Genomic DNA, 12,120 nt, shown 5'->3' on the forward strand with positions numbered 1-12,120 from the left:
AGAGCTCCGATTCCATATCAGCATATTGAAAAGCACCGGAAATAACACTGAAAAGAAAACACTGCCAGGGACCTATTTTCACTAACAACAGCAGAGATGGAGGAGTGCTAGATATTAATTCAAACTCATGCAAACTGGGAGTTATCCTTACAGGTAAGTTTTCACATACCAGTGTGTTAGGAGCCATACAAGACAGGCAGACGTTTGTGTCCCAACAGGAAAACAGGCCTCTAAATAACATATTTAAGTGTTCCTGAGAGTTTCAGAATATGGGACTTAGTGAGCTTCTCTCCATACGACCCAGTTAAAAGCTGAAGCCCTGTTTGTGAATCCCCCACTTACATTAGCAGGTAGTTCCATGAAGCCAGTAGCAATTCCCTGTGTGGAAGCTGCAGGCAGCCACACTAGGGCACCCAGTAATCTACAGCATGGATTGCACAACTCTGTTTGTACTTTCTGAGGGCGCTGTACTTTGATTTTTTCCCTCCCTTTCATCCATTACCAAACAATGGGCAGAGAACCATGTGGTTGCACTTGGCTGAAATTCAGTCCAAAGGAAATCTATGTATTTTAGAAATGTCTGTCTGTATGTTCGTTGATGAATCTGTCCATGAACTACTCCTAAAAAAGGACTAGCCTACCTCTCCCTCCACCGAATGTGGTATGCAGCTTCCTCTTATCCTAACAAAGCAAGGTCCAGGTTTGGTTGTGCCAAGAAAATGGGAAGTGTTTTTTTTTTTCCAGTGGTTAGCAGACAGCAGAATAATTTGGTTTCTTTCCACCTGGGCCAGAACTGAACTGCTACCTCGAGACTCTGCCTCATTATCAATAACCTAAATCATCCAAAGTCCACATCCCACCACTTGTAATGATTTGGAATTTACATCCTATACTGCAGTAAATCAGCAACAGATCTGAGGAACAGGTTTTATTATCCCCTTCCTATATTCCCAGAAGATATTCCCAGAAGATATACAATGTACAAAGAACATCCAGAAGTCACTACTTTCATTCTCTGCTGGGTTAAAACTCATTTCTGCTAGAAAAATGGAAAAGGGCATCTTCCTCAGATCAACTATAAAATAGCATTTACAAGCACAGATCGCTGGCAGCCAGATCGTGTTGGAATGCATCTGTTTTAGCCACAAAGTATCAGGAAAAAGGTAACAAATGTCACTGCCCGGTTCTTCCCTGGATCTATAGATGCAATTATACTTAAGTGTTTGTGCTGGCAATTTTGTTCACAGCCGCTGGTTTAAGTGCCAGGCTGAACAGTCTGAAATGCTGTGCACGGAGATTTATGGGAACAGAGCTGTTGTAGGGGAGTCTGGGGAAATTCTTTCTGCTCAGTGGGTACCAGCATGGGCCATCTGAAGGCTCGTTATGATGAGGCTTCTGGTTACGGAGACCGTAGAAGAGAGTCTGTAAACATCTCTTCATCCCTTTTAGGTACCAGTCTGAGTGATTGCAAACGGTGGTTGTGTGTAACACCGTGCCTCGGAGTTCTAGACAACCCCCAAATGCATGAGAATCTCCCCCTCCACCCTATTCCCCTCCTGATTCTCCTCCCAGAATTTAGCAGTAATTCTGGACTTCTGCCGCTCTCAGCAGCTCTTGCTGCTCCTAGAAGAGGAACGGATGGGTCATCTCAAAAAAGGCATAGTGGAATTGGAAAAAGGCACAGAGAAGGACAGCACACGTTAGTGGAGATATGGGGCAGCTTCTGTAAGAGATGATATTAAAACAGCGGGGACTTTTCAGCTTGGAACAGAGCCTACAAAGAGGGGACATGATAGAGGTATAGGAAATAGTGCGGAGATTGGTGTGGAGAAAGTGAATCAGGATGAGTTATATACTCCTCATAACACAATGACCAGGGGTCACCCAATGAGATTAACAGACATCAGGTTTAAAACAAATGCAGTCAAGCTGTGGAACCTATTGCTCGTGGGGAGCGTGAAGGCCAAATGTAATGGGGTGCCAAAAGAACTAGAGTTAATGGGAGGATAGGTCCTTGAATGGCTATTAGCCAAGATGGCCATCATGGACACAACCCTATGCTCTGAGTGTGGCTAGCCATTGACTGACAGATGCTGGGATTGGATGACAGGGAAGTTCACTCAAAGATTCCCCGTTTTGTTCATTCCCTCTGGGACACCTGGCATTAGCCACTGTCAGAAGACAGGATACTGGGGTAGAAGGATCTTTGGTCTGACCCAATATGGCTATTTTTGTGTTATGTTCTTATGTTAGGCCTACTGAGACATAGTATAAATAAGCTGACCAACAATGACCCGACATCACAAGATGGCATAAGAGATGATTTTGCACTAAAAAATTCTGCATAAAATTCTGGCAGGTCAACATAAAAGTCAGTTGATGCCAGTGTGGGTATTTTGGGATAGGAACATTTGCAGATGCTTAATGGGAGAATTGCCAGGAAACCAACTGAACTATATGCTACTAAGTTTGAGATACTTAACATACTAACCTACTTAATAAGGACAGGTCAATATTTTTAGAGGGAGGAAGTGAATTATGGTTAATAGGGGCCAAACACTTATGAATATTTATGGCAGTTATCAGACCCTATAATTGGTCTAGTCCAGTGGTCCCCAATGCAGTGCCCGCGGGTGCCATGGCGCCCGCCGAGGCATTTATGTGTGCCCGCCGAAACATCAGGGCTGGTCCCACCCCTGGCGCGTGGCACATGTGCGGTGCCGGTTCCGGGCGCATGGCGCATGCACGGTGCCAGCCCTGGGCGCAGGGCACATGGGTGGCTCCTGCCCCGGGCGCACGGCACATGCGTGGTGCCGGCCCCAGGTGCGCGGTACATGGGCAGCCCTGGGCACGTGGCGCATGCGTGGCCCCATCCCCAGAAGCGTGGTGCAAGCAGCCCCGCCCCCAGACACCTGGTGCGTGAGTGGCCCCACCCCCGGTCGCCCGGCAGCCATGAAAGGTTGGGGACCACTGGTCTAGTCTGTGGTTAGCCCTTCCAGGCCTTGCCCATTGGGATCACTTGGCATGCCAGAGATAGGACAGGACCTTTGTGGGCCACCACCCATGTCCCTTCTCCTGGTGCTCCACAATGATTGCGAGAGACATGATGGACACAAAGTTAATACTGTGTTATCTTACATTGGTTTGTATCAGGACACTCACATGCTCACTAACTTTAACACAACTATAAAAGCTTGAAACAATTTTTCTTGAGTACAACTGCTGCTGTGCACCTCAGAGGTTTCCAATGTAACCACAATTCTAAGAACACTAGGCCTGGTCTCAGACCAGGAACCTGCAAACCTCGGAGTGTTACTTTGTCAATTGGGGATCCTTAAACAATCAGTGCATAATCCATAGATTAGGTAATACTTGGTAGCATAAAGACCCGTTGGGAAAAAATCATTCTGAACACACACAGGACATTTGGGGTGTGGAGCTTTTTTTGTTCATCTAAGATGTGCTGGTAAGTAGACAGGTATCATGCATTTGGGTGAGGGTAACTAAGAAGCCTAGTGAAAAATGAGCAGGTGTTCAAATTCTCGTCTCAGAACATTGTACATCTTGCAAGTGCTGTGTTGCACAGCTCCTGGGGTACACAAAACGTGCTCCTTCGGGGAACTATACATTGGGGGTGCAAGAGGCCATTTTGATGGCATACTGATAAAAAGTATCAGGTATCCTGCATCTGACGAAGTGGGTCTTTGCCCACGAAAGCTTATGCTCTAACACTTCGGTTAGTCTATAAGGTGCCACAGGACTCCTCGCCGCTTTTGATAAAAAGTAGCATCACAGAGGTGATGGGGTTAGTTGGTGTCACAGTTCCTGCATTAACTCCACATCTGCCCTCTTCACGGTCTGCTCAAGGGCACCCTTCAGTCTCAGGCCTCCAGTTCTCACCTCTCTGCATCCCTAGGGGCAGGGATGGAGGCCTGAAGTCTCCCTGCAATTGACTGTGACCAGTGGGGACGACAGACTTGCTGGGCAAGGCAGGGGATGGGGTCAGCTTCTCACCCCCAGAAGGGGTAGGATCGGGTGGAAGGGGCGGAGCCGGGACTAATCTCCCCAGGCTGCCTGGAGCACTCCACCTGGGCTCTGGTGGAGATTTAAAGGGCCCAGGCTCCATGTGTCACCATTGCTGCATTAGCAGCGATGGCCAGAAGCCCTGGGCCTTTTTGCATCACTCTGCCTCAGGAGAGTTTCCCCCCTTTCCTCCCCGTCAGTGAACTTGCCTGTGACTATCCCAGCAGGTCTGATTTTTAAGCAACTGCATGGGCTGGACTCTCTAAAGGGACAATGACAAGTTTACCAGTGGCCAGCCGGGTGTCTCAGAGACAGCTTATACATTTTAGGACAAAACCATTGCAAAGAAAACAATATGATAGTTGACCTGAATACTAAGCTTCCCACCTGCTACCCTTCCTGGAGACCTTGGCACATTCCAGTCCTTCCCGACCTTCCAGCAGGCTTCTCCCCTCTTATAGTTTCATGTCAATTCTTGGATCCAGCTGATGGGCTCTGGATCAGTTCTCACTGACACTTTATACCAAAAGTCCCTTTGTGTCTCCTGGGCCCTCTTGCGCTTGGTCCGAACCATTATATTCAGTTCCTTCTAGGGCATGCTACTTTTCCAGAGTCGTTTACCTGAGCTGGGATTTGCAGTAATCACCCACTATTGATTGGAGTCCAGACAGACGTGTGGTAATCCTTCCTCAGAGCAAGAGTACAATCCTAGCTCATCAAGACAGGAGACATTTACAGAGACTCAAATTTGGGAATAATCCCTGGGCCCACAGCAGCTGGCACATCTCAGTTAACAGCCCTTGTGAAGTTCCCACGCTTCCAAGATCTCAAATCTCTTACACTCGCCTCATACATTTCCCTTCCTCATGCCATGAGATTGTTACCAGCTCAGCAGAAAATTGTATTTGCTCACATGGGTCAAATGTGACAGGTAAGTTTCACAAGGAGAAAAGGCTAGAGAATATAATCTTCTCTCGTGTCAGACACATATTCAACTTCTCTTCAGTTTCCTTGGGTGCCGTCCAGCTGTACTCATTATCCAGCACTTTTCATCTGTTCCAATCAGAAGTCAATTCTTGACTGGCTTTATGAGCCTCCCAAGAATGGCCGCTAGCGCTGCCCAGGATGTTATGAAAGCCGACAAAGTCGTATTCCCTGAAGTGACTGAAAGGAATGATTGATTTTTCCTCTATTTGCACTGAGGAGCTTTAATCCTCTTCGCTCCCCAAATTGTAGCTGCAAGCCCAGATATTTCCCCAGTGAATTCAGTCAGCTTTTAAGGTAATTACTGCTGTAGCATTGTCCAGGGAGGAGATTGTGGAGAGGAACTACAATCATGGAGAAAAAACACACTTTTTAAAAAATAAGCAGACGACTGGTTTTTAATATAATCTTTGCTGAAGTTTAAATTGATAGAAAAAATTCTTAGAACAGAGGAGAGAAAAAAAATCACATCCATAAGATACTGAAGTAGAAGAGAGAGTGATGGAATAAATTAACTTGCCCATACTTTTCATGAGCTGCAAGTGCTCTTTGAGAGTTGAGAACACTGGATGGTATATGAATCACACGTGCCTTATCTGTAGACTCTTCAGATGGACAGCTTGACAAAATCCCTCACAGGATACGAGAGGAAGCCAAGGATCAAGCTGTGAACATAATACTTAGCAGGATTAAGCAGGGGAAAACAGATGCTGTCTGCTCTTAAAAAATTCCTTGCTTGTTGTTTTTATTCCCTTCACTGTGAAATGCTCCCTGTAGCAGTCTACTTCTAAAGAGAACTTTACTAAAGCTGTGTAGACCTGGCGTAAGGTTGAAGGCTCTCAGCAGCTCTCATTTCAGGATAACTTAGTTTAAAGAATTCTGTTATGATCAGAGCTGCCAATCTTGTGCCTTGGGGAAGGAAAGTTCCTGCAACAGCTCGGGTTTTTTCTCTTTGAGCAGGGATCGTATGCAAGGGATGTGATCGAAACAATCAGTTATTCTTTTTTTTTTAATGAATTATTCACCAAACCCTTTCCCATTAGCTTACTGTAATCCTTTTCAGAGTTTCTTTAACTCGCGCCAGATCTTGTAGCTTTGAGCTCTTCTGAGCCTTTTTTTTTTTTTAAATAAACACACATTTTAAAATCCCATGCTCTCCTTTTCGGTTGCAAAACTGGACCCTTGGGCACGGTGGGGAGTGGGCAACTCTGCAATCCCAGAAGGGGTGGGGCCTCAATTGGAATGGGCGGAGCTGGAACAGTCAGCCCTCAGTGCTGGGTGGAGTACGCTGTGTCACTTCCCAGCCCTTAGAGCTGCCTGGAGCATGTAGTGCAACTCTCCAGTGGCAATTTAAAGGGCCTGGAGCTCCAGGCCCTCTAGACGTGCCAAGTCCTGGGGTAAATACTCCTTTTCCTCCCCACCCCCATCAGCAAGCCTGTCCCCCAGAAACTAGTTTCTCTTCTGAGTAGCTCACAGAACTTTCGCATACACAGCCGTATACTACGATCGATGTTATAAATCTGTCACTTATTCCTCCCACTCACCCCTATTCTACTAACTCCTATGCGTATCTCTAAGCACACATACCCAGATCCTGCCAAGAAGCCCATAGGTGCTGAGAGGTCATAGCATCTTGCAATCTGAGGACAACTTTCAGGGCTAGGGAGAGCCATGGTGAGATTTTTGTTTTACCACCATTAATAGCAGTGAACCCCCAAAATATGATTTCCAAGGTCAGACTTCATGTGAGAGGAACATGCATGACACAGTACAGTAGAAAGATAGCCTTACTGGAACTTCAACGGAATGAGAAAGTTTTGGAAAAATACTCGGCTGTGCCTATTAAGTATTGTGGTCTCTGCATATAATAAGGCTAGCAAATTTTTATAATCTGCAACATGATCTCTTTGTGTCGTTTATTAACTTTAGCATCTTTTAATAAGGGAATTAATGACTTGATACCTTTTTCTGTGCTTTGCGGCTTAAAGTCAGAATTTTTAATTTGATGTCTTTCCTTGAGGAATACAGATGAAAAAGGATAGAGAAGATTGAGCAGTCCCCGAGAGCTGAATTACATGCAGAATGTGGCAGGAGCAGCGTGGGCAGATTTACAGTTCCCTTCTAGCTGTCTCTCACAGCTTAGAAAAAGTAGGAAAATTTTCAGCAGTGCTCAAAGAGAGGAAATCTCCATAAGATTCCCCTCAAAGATATTTCCTCTTGTGTTTCCCAGCAACAGAGTCATCACAATGCGGGACTTGTCCCATGATGAAAGAGCCACGGGGAACACTCACAAACTGGGCAGATAGCCAGGGATCCACACAGGTCCTAGGTCAGTGGTTCCCAACTCGTTTCAGTCCATGGACCACGAGGCCAATCAAAAAATTTTCGTGGACCCCCTCCTTTTTGAGACATGATAAAAAAAAGAGCAGACAACGAACATTTTGGCTTGAAATTTATTTCTAACTAACAGATTTTTGGTGCCTGTCCACGCCGTGTGACTTTGGACAATGTTCCTGTGGACCACCGAAAAAGTCACTATGGGTCACCAGTTGAGAACCACAGTCCTAGAGGGACCCACAGAAAGTCAAAGCCATGGAGCTCTACTCCATTCCTGGTTCCGTGATGATGCAGATTCACCAGACTCAGTGTTTCTGTTGAGATGTATGTTGCTCGGAGGAGACACTCTGTAGATAAGGGAGAGCACAATTCCTAACGCACTGCTATTGCTGATTTGGGTTGACAGTTTGGTGGTTGCTACCAAAGGGTCTGCAGTGCCTGCTAGCATGCAACCCGGACTGGGGAATAATTCGGGTTTGTCTCAGGCAAGAAGCCCCTCCTGTGGTGTAAGAGTATCTGTTGCAAGTTACATGCTTTCAACATGTAGCACCAAATGATGAAGCAAAATCCTCTTGAGAGAATGAACTGACCTTGCTAATCCTTCGATGCGTGTGTTTTCATGTGCTGCTGCTGAATTCGCTGTAAAAAGGAACTGGCAGGAGGAGCGGACGACGCGTTCCACAGCGGTGCCTGGGCCTACTATCGCAGACGGTAGTTACAGAAGAAAGTGGAGGGGAAAGGAGACCAAAAAAAAAAAAAAAAGAGGAGTCATGGCCGCTAAAACCAAAAGCGAAGCAAGCAAGGAAGAGTAGGTGGAATTAGAAACAGAAGGGGAATAGCGAAGCAGTTTGATCTTAAACAAATGCAGGGTATCGATATTATCTAAAAAGTTTCACACAGCTTGTGACTGAGCTGTCACTAACGGAGAGCATACCTCCTCAAGACAAGACCATGCCTCCTCAAGGACTGATTTGAGGCTCTATGTAAGGGGGGTGCCATGCTGAACTCTAGCCCATTAACATGCTCCTCTACAGCAGCAGTTCTCAGACTGTGGGATGGGACCTCATTTTATTGGGGCTGAAGTCAAAACTTGAGGGTTTCTGCCCCGTGGGGCTCAGGTTACAGGCCCCCCTGTCTGAGACTGAAATCCTTAGGGTATGTCTACACAGCAAAGTTATTTTGAAATAACGGCAGTTCTTTTGAAATAACTTTCCTAGCGTCTACACAGCCATTCCGTTATTTCAAAATTAATTCGAAATAGCAGAGGGCTTATTTCAAAATTGGTAAAGATCATTGAACAAAGAATAGTGCCAATTTCAAAATTGCTATTTTGAAATAAGCACTGTGTAGACACTTATTTCAAAATAGGGGGCCTCCAGCCCTTCCCAGAGTGCCTTGCTGGCTGCCCTGGACTCAAGGCTACTCCTGACCTGATGCCCTGCCGGAACTGGTTCTAACCAGCCTTAAATGCGATACAACGTCCACTCAGTGTGGACGTGCTATTTAGAAATAGAAAAATGCTATTTCGAAATGCATTTTGTGTGTAGACACGTTATTTCAAAATAAGCTATTTCGAATTAGCTATTTTGAAATAGCTTATTTCGAAATAACGCTGTAGTGTAGCCATACCCTTAGGCTTCAGCTTTGCTCCTCCACATCTAGAGCAGAAGGGCTCAAGCTTTGGTTCCCCTTCCTGGTGTCCTGCGTTAATGTGTGTTGTCAGAAGGGGGTTGCAATGCAATGTGAAGTGTGAGAACCCCTGCCACAGAGTTTTAACTTAAAAGGGAAAGGCCGGGGCTGGGTTCTAACTAAAGTGCAAGTTCTAGTCAAAGATGCAGACAGTTAAATGCAAGGGAAAGGGAAAAGATGAGAGGCTAGGACTGGTTCAAACATTAAACATCAGGTGGGGCATGGGGTGGGGGGTGGAAAGCTGATAAGATTTGGAGCCCAGAGCTGGCTGCACTGCAGCTCCAAGTTGTCCTCTTGGTTTTGTGGGGTGGCGCAATCAGATAAATTATTAGAGCTGGTCAAATACCTCACTATTCCCTTGTTCAAAAACCCAAGTTCACCTTGACTGAGTTTGCACAATGTTGTGTTTGCTTCCTGCAAATATTAGCCAACAAGTGCACTAGCAGGAATGTTGATGGAAACGGTGAAATCCGAAGTGCAGATTCATGGAAAGTGAATTGATAAAATAAAGTCGCCCCTTTGGAAATCTGGGGAAATAAGAACCATATAGTAACACCTCGCTTAATGATGTCCCAGTTAACCGTGTCTCATTGTTATGTGGGTTATCTATTAGATCTATTAGAACACATGCGCATTTAAAAGTATGCAACGCTCCTTTATCATGGCATTTGGCCTCCTGCTTTGTCCACACCTTGCAGGATGTTCTGGAAAAGCGGCCTGTCCTTGTGGGGTCTTGGAAGTAGGATGGACCAGCAACCATCTCCCCCTCCCATCAGCTCCCCTAACTTCCGCAGTAGATCTGTTGCTCCTTGCCGTCTGCTTTGCTCTGCGGGGGTGTGGGAGTGGATGGGGGAGAGGGGTGCGGATGTCAGAATGTCGCCCCCCTCTCCGAGCCCCCAACACCATACCCCATCTCCACAAAGCAGGTCTGCTGGGTTTCCTCCCTCCTGCCTCAGTCCATGCTGCCTTGTACAGTGAGAAGCCACATTACACAACACTGTGTTAATGCTAGTTCATCATCTGGTAACAAGACATTCCCTGGGACATATTCTACCCTCTGAATCCACAACGCTGATCAGGCTTTACAGTCCTCATGGCTGTGTACGCAGCATTAAACGGTTTAAAATGTACACTGTATGCTGGGAGATTTACCCCGCGTTGCTCGGGTCTTTAACTCAAATAAAGTTTTGGTTTTCTTCATTTAAATCATTGCTCTGGGGTGGGGCTGGGGAGTGTGCAGGCTGCGTTGGGAAGAGAGGACAACCCCAGCCCTCTCTCTCACCGCAGAAGCTTGGGGCCAGAGGAGAAACAGCCTGTCCATGGCCAGTGCAACAGGCTCAGCTGGGGGAAGGGGTGAATGTTCCCCCTCTATGGGACAGACAGACAGACACACACACAGACAAACTCTGAAATACATAGTCTAGCTGCTCCTCTCTCCACGCTTGTCCCCTGCTGGCCCAAAGAGGGTCTAGCTGTCCCAGGCCTCATCTCTGGCCCCTTGCGGCCATTCTACTGCACAACTGTCATACCAGACCCCCCCCCCCCCTTCCATTTTATGAGAAACAGCCAAACGACAGGCATATCCATTGTCCTGGCACAACCAAACCCTTACGATAAGAGGAAGCTGCCTACCCAACGTGGTGGCCCTAGCTCTCACCGTTTAGCAGGAGTTCTTGAACAAATGGACTCACAGATGCTTGAAACTAGAGCTAAGCAGCGTGGGGTGCTGCACTTGGGGAGTGGGGAGAAGCCTCTGTAAGGGGCAGGGTCCAGAAGCCCAGGCCAGATGGGCTCCTCACAGCAGGCCAGACTGAGCTGCAGACCTGCCATCTGCTCTGGATGGCAGATGCTGATAGATGAGGACACAGGCTGGGGTCTGCTCTTGGGTACCCGTGCTCTGTCCAGGTTTACTGCTGCTGGTGCTGGATACCTGGTTAGCAGCAGCTGCTGCTGCTCTCTTTGGCCAGGTCTACACTGGGGGAGAAAGTTGACTTAATGTACGCAACTCCGGCTACGAGAAGAGTGTAGCTCGAGTTGATGTGCCTTAAGTTGAATTTCTGTGGCAGCCCTATTGCAGGAGGACTTCCCTTACTCCTCATCACCCCGGTGGGGGTGCCCTCCTTACTAAAGACGCTAAATCAAATCCTGGAAGATTGAGCTCCAGAGCCTCGACTTTCAGGTAAGTATAGACAAGGCCTTGAAGAGCAGCAGTTGCTTCAGGGGAGGCTATGACTGCACAACACAATCCCCCCTTCGCCTGCAAAGCACCACCCCTGCATACCATTCTTCAAACACTGGCCTGTGTTCTTGATTTTCAGTAGTGAAGAACATACATTTGGGCCACTATCAGGGGTCTGTACATATTCAGCTGCTTGTGGGAAACCAAGATTCCACATGGTGTCTACTAATCCCCAAATTACATGTTCTTCATTAAGCACCATGTGAGATGAGAGAAAAAATTAATTTTATTTTTGATCTTTTGGGGGAACTCCACTGCATAGGGAGTAAATTTTCGCCTACTTCTGAACAATAAAACCATGTATTTCAAACATTAGCTCCACATTTAAATAACTTAATGGGGTCCAATGTATATTCCAGATTATTTTCTATTGAATTCATCAGAGGCATAAGAAAGATAAACATCTTCCGCTGGATAATCCTGGCTTATTCATCACATCATTAGGTTCTTAAGAGCATAGTATCAAATTGAACAGCAGCGCAAATAACATGGCTAATAAATCTGAGAGGCTAGGCAGGATTCTGACAAAAGCATTAAGAGAATTTGAAGCAGCAATAATGACAGATTCATACTGATCCATAATAGCATGTTTCAGTTGTATATATTACCACTCTCTCTTTGTTCTAAAGTACTGGTAAGTTAGACAGTCAAATATTGGTTCAACACAACCAGAATGGGTCAACTAATTTAAAACACAGAGATATCAGAACAACAAAAAAAGACTGTGGTCTCCAATTAGCTTTTGATACTTATGCCTACTTACAACAAACAAAAAACAGCACTATGTAGCACTTTAAAGACTAACAAGATGGTTTATTAGGTGATGAGCTTTCCTGGGCCAGACCCAC

General features: G+C 46.2%; 1 long non-coding RNA gene across 1 annotated transcript; it reads left to right on the forward strand.

Annotated features, from left to right (window-relative positions):
* Positions 1-575: 575 nt before the first annotated feature.
* LOC142829521 (uncharacterized) lies at positions 576-10,493 on the forward strand. The gene is made up of 3 exons (XR_012903958.2): positions 576-1,163; positions 7,994-8,152; positions 9,732-10,493. It is a non-coding gene; the product is annotated as an uncharacterized LOC142829521 (long non-coding RNA).
* Positions 10,494-12,120: the final 1,627 nt, after the last annotated feature.

Source organism: Pelodiscus sinensis, chromosome 4, assembly GCF_052426305.1.
Source record: "Pelodiscus sinensis isolate ZL-2025 chromosome 4, ASM5242630v1, whole genome shotgun sequence".
Taxonomy (NCBI): Eukaryota; Metazoa; Chordata; order Testudines; family Trionychidae; genus Pelodiscus; species Pelodiscus sinensis.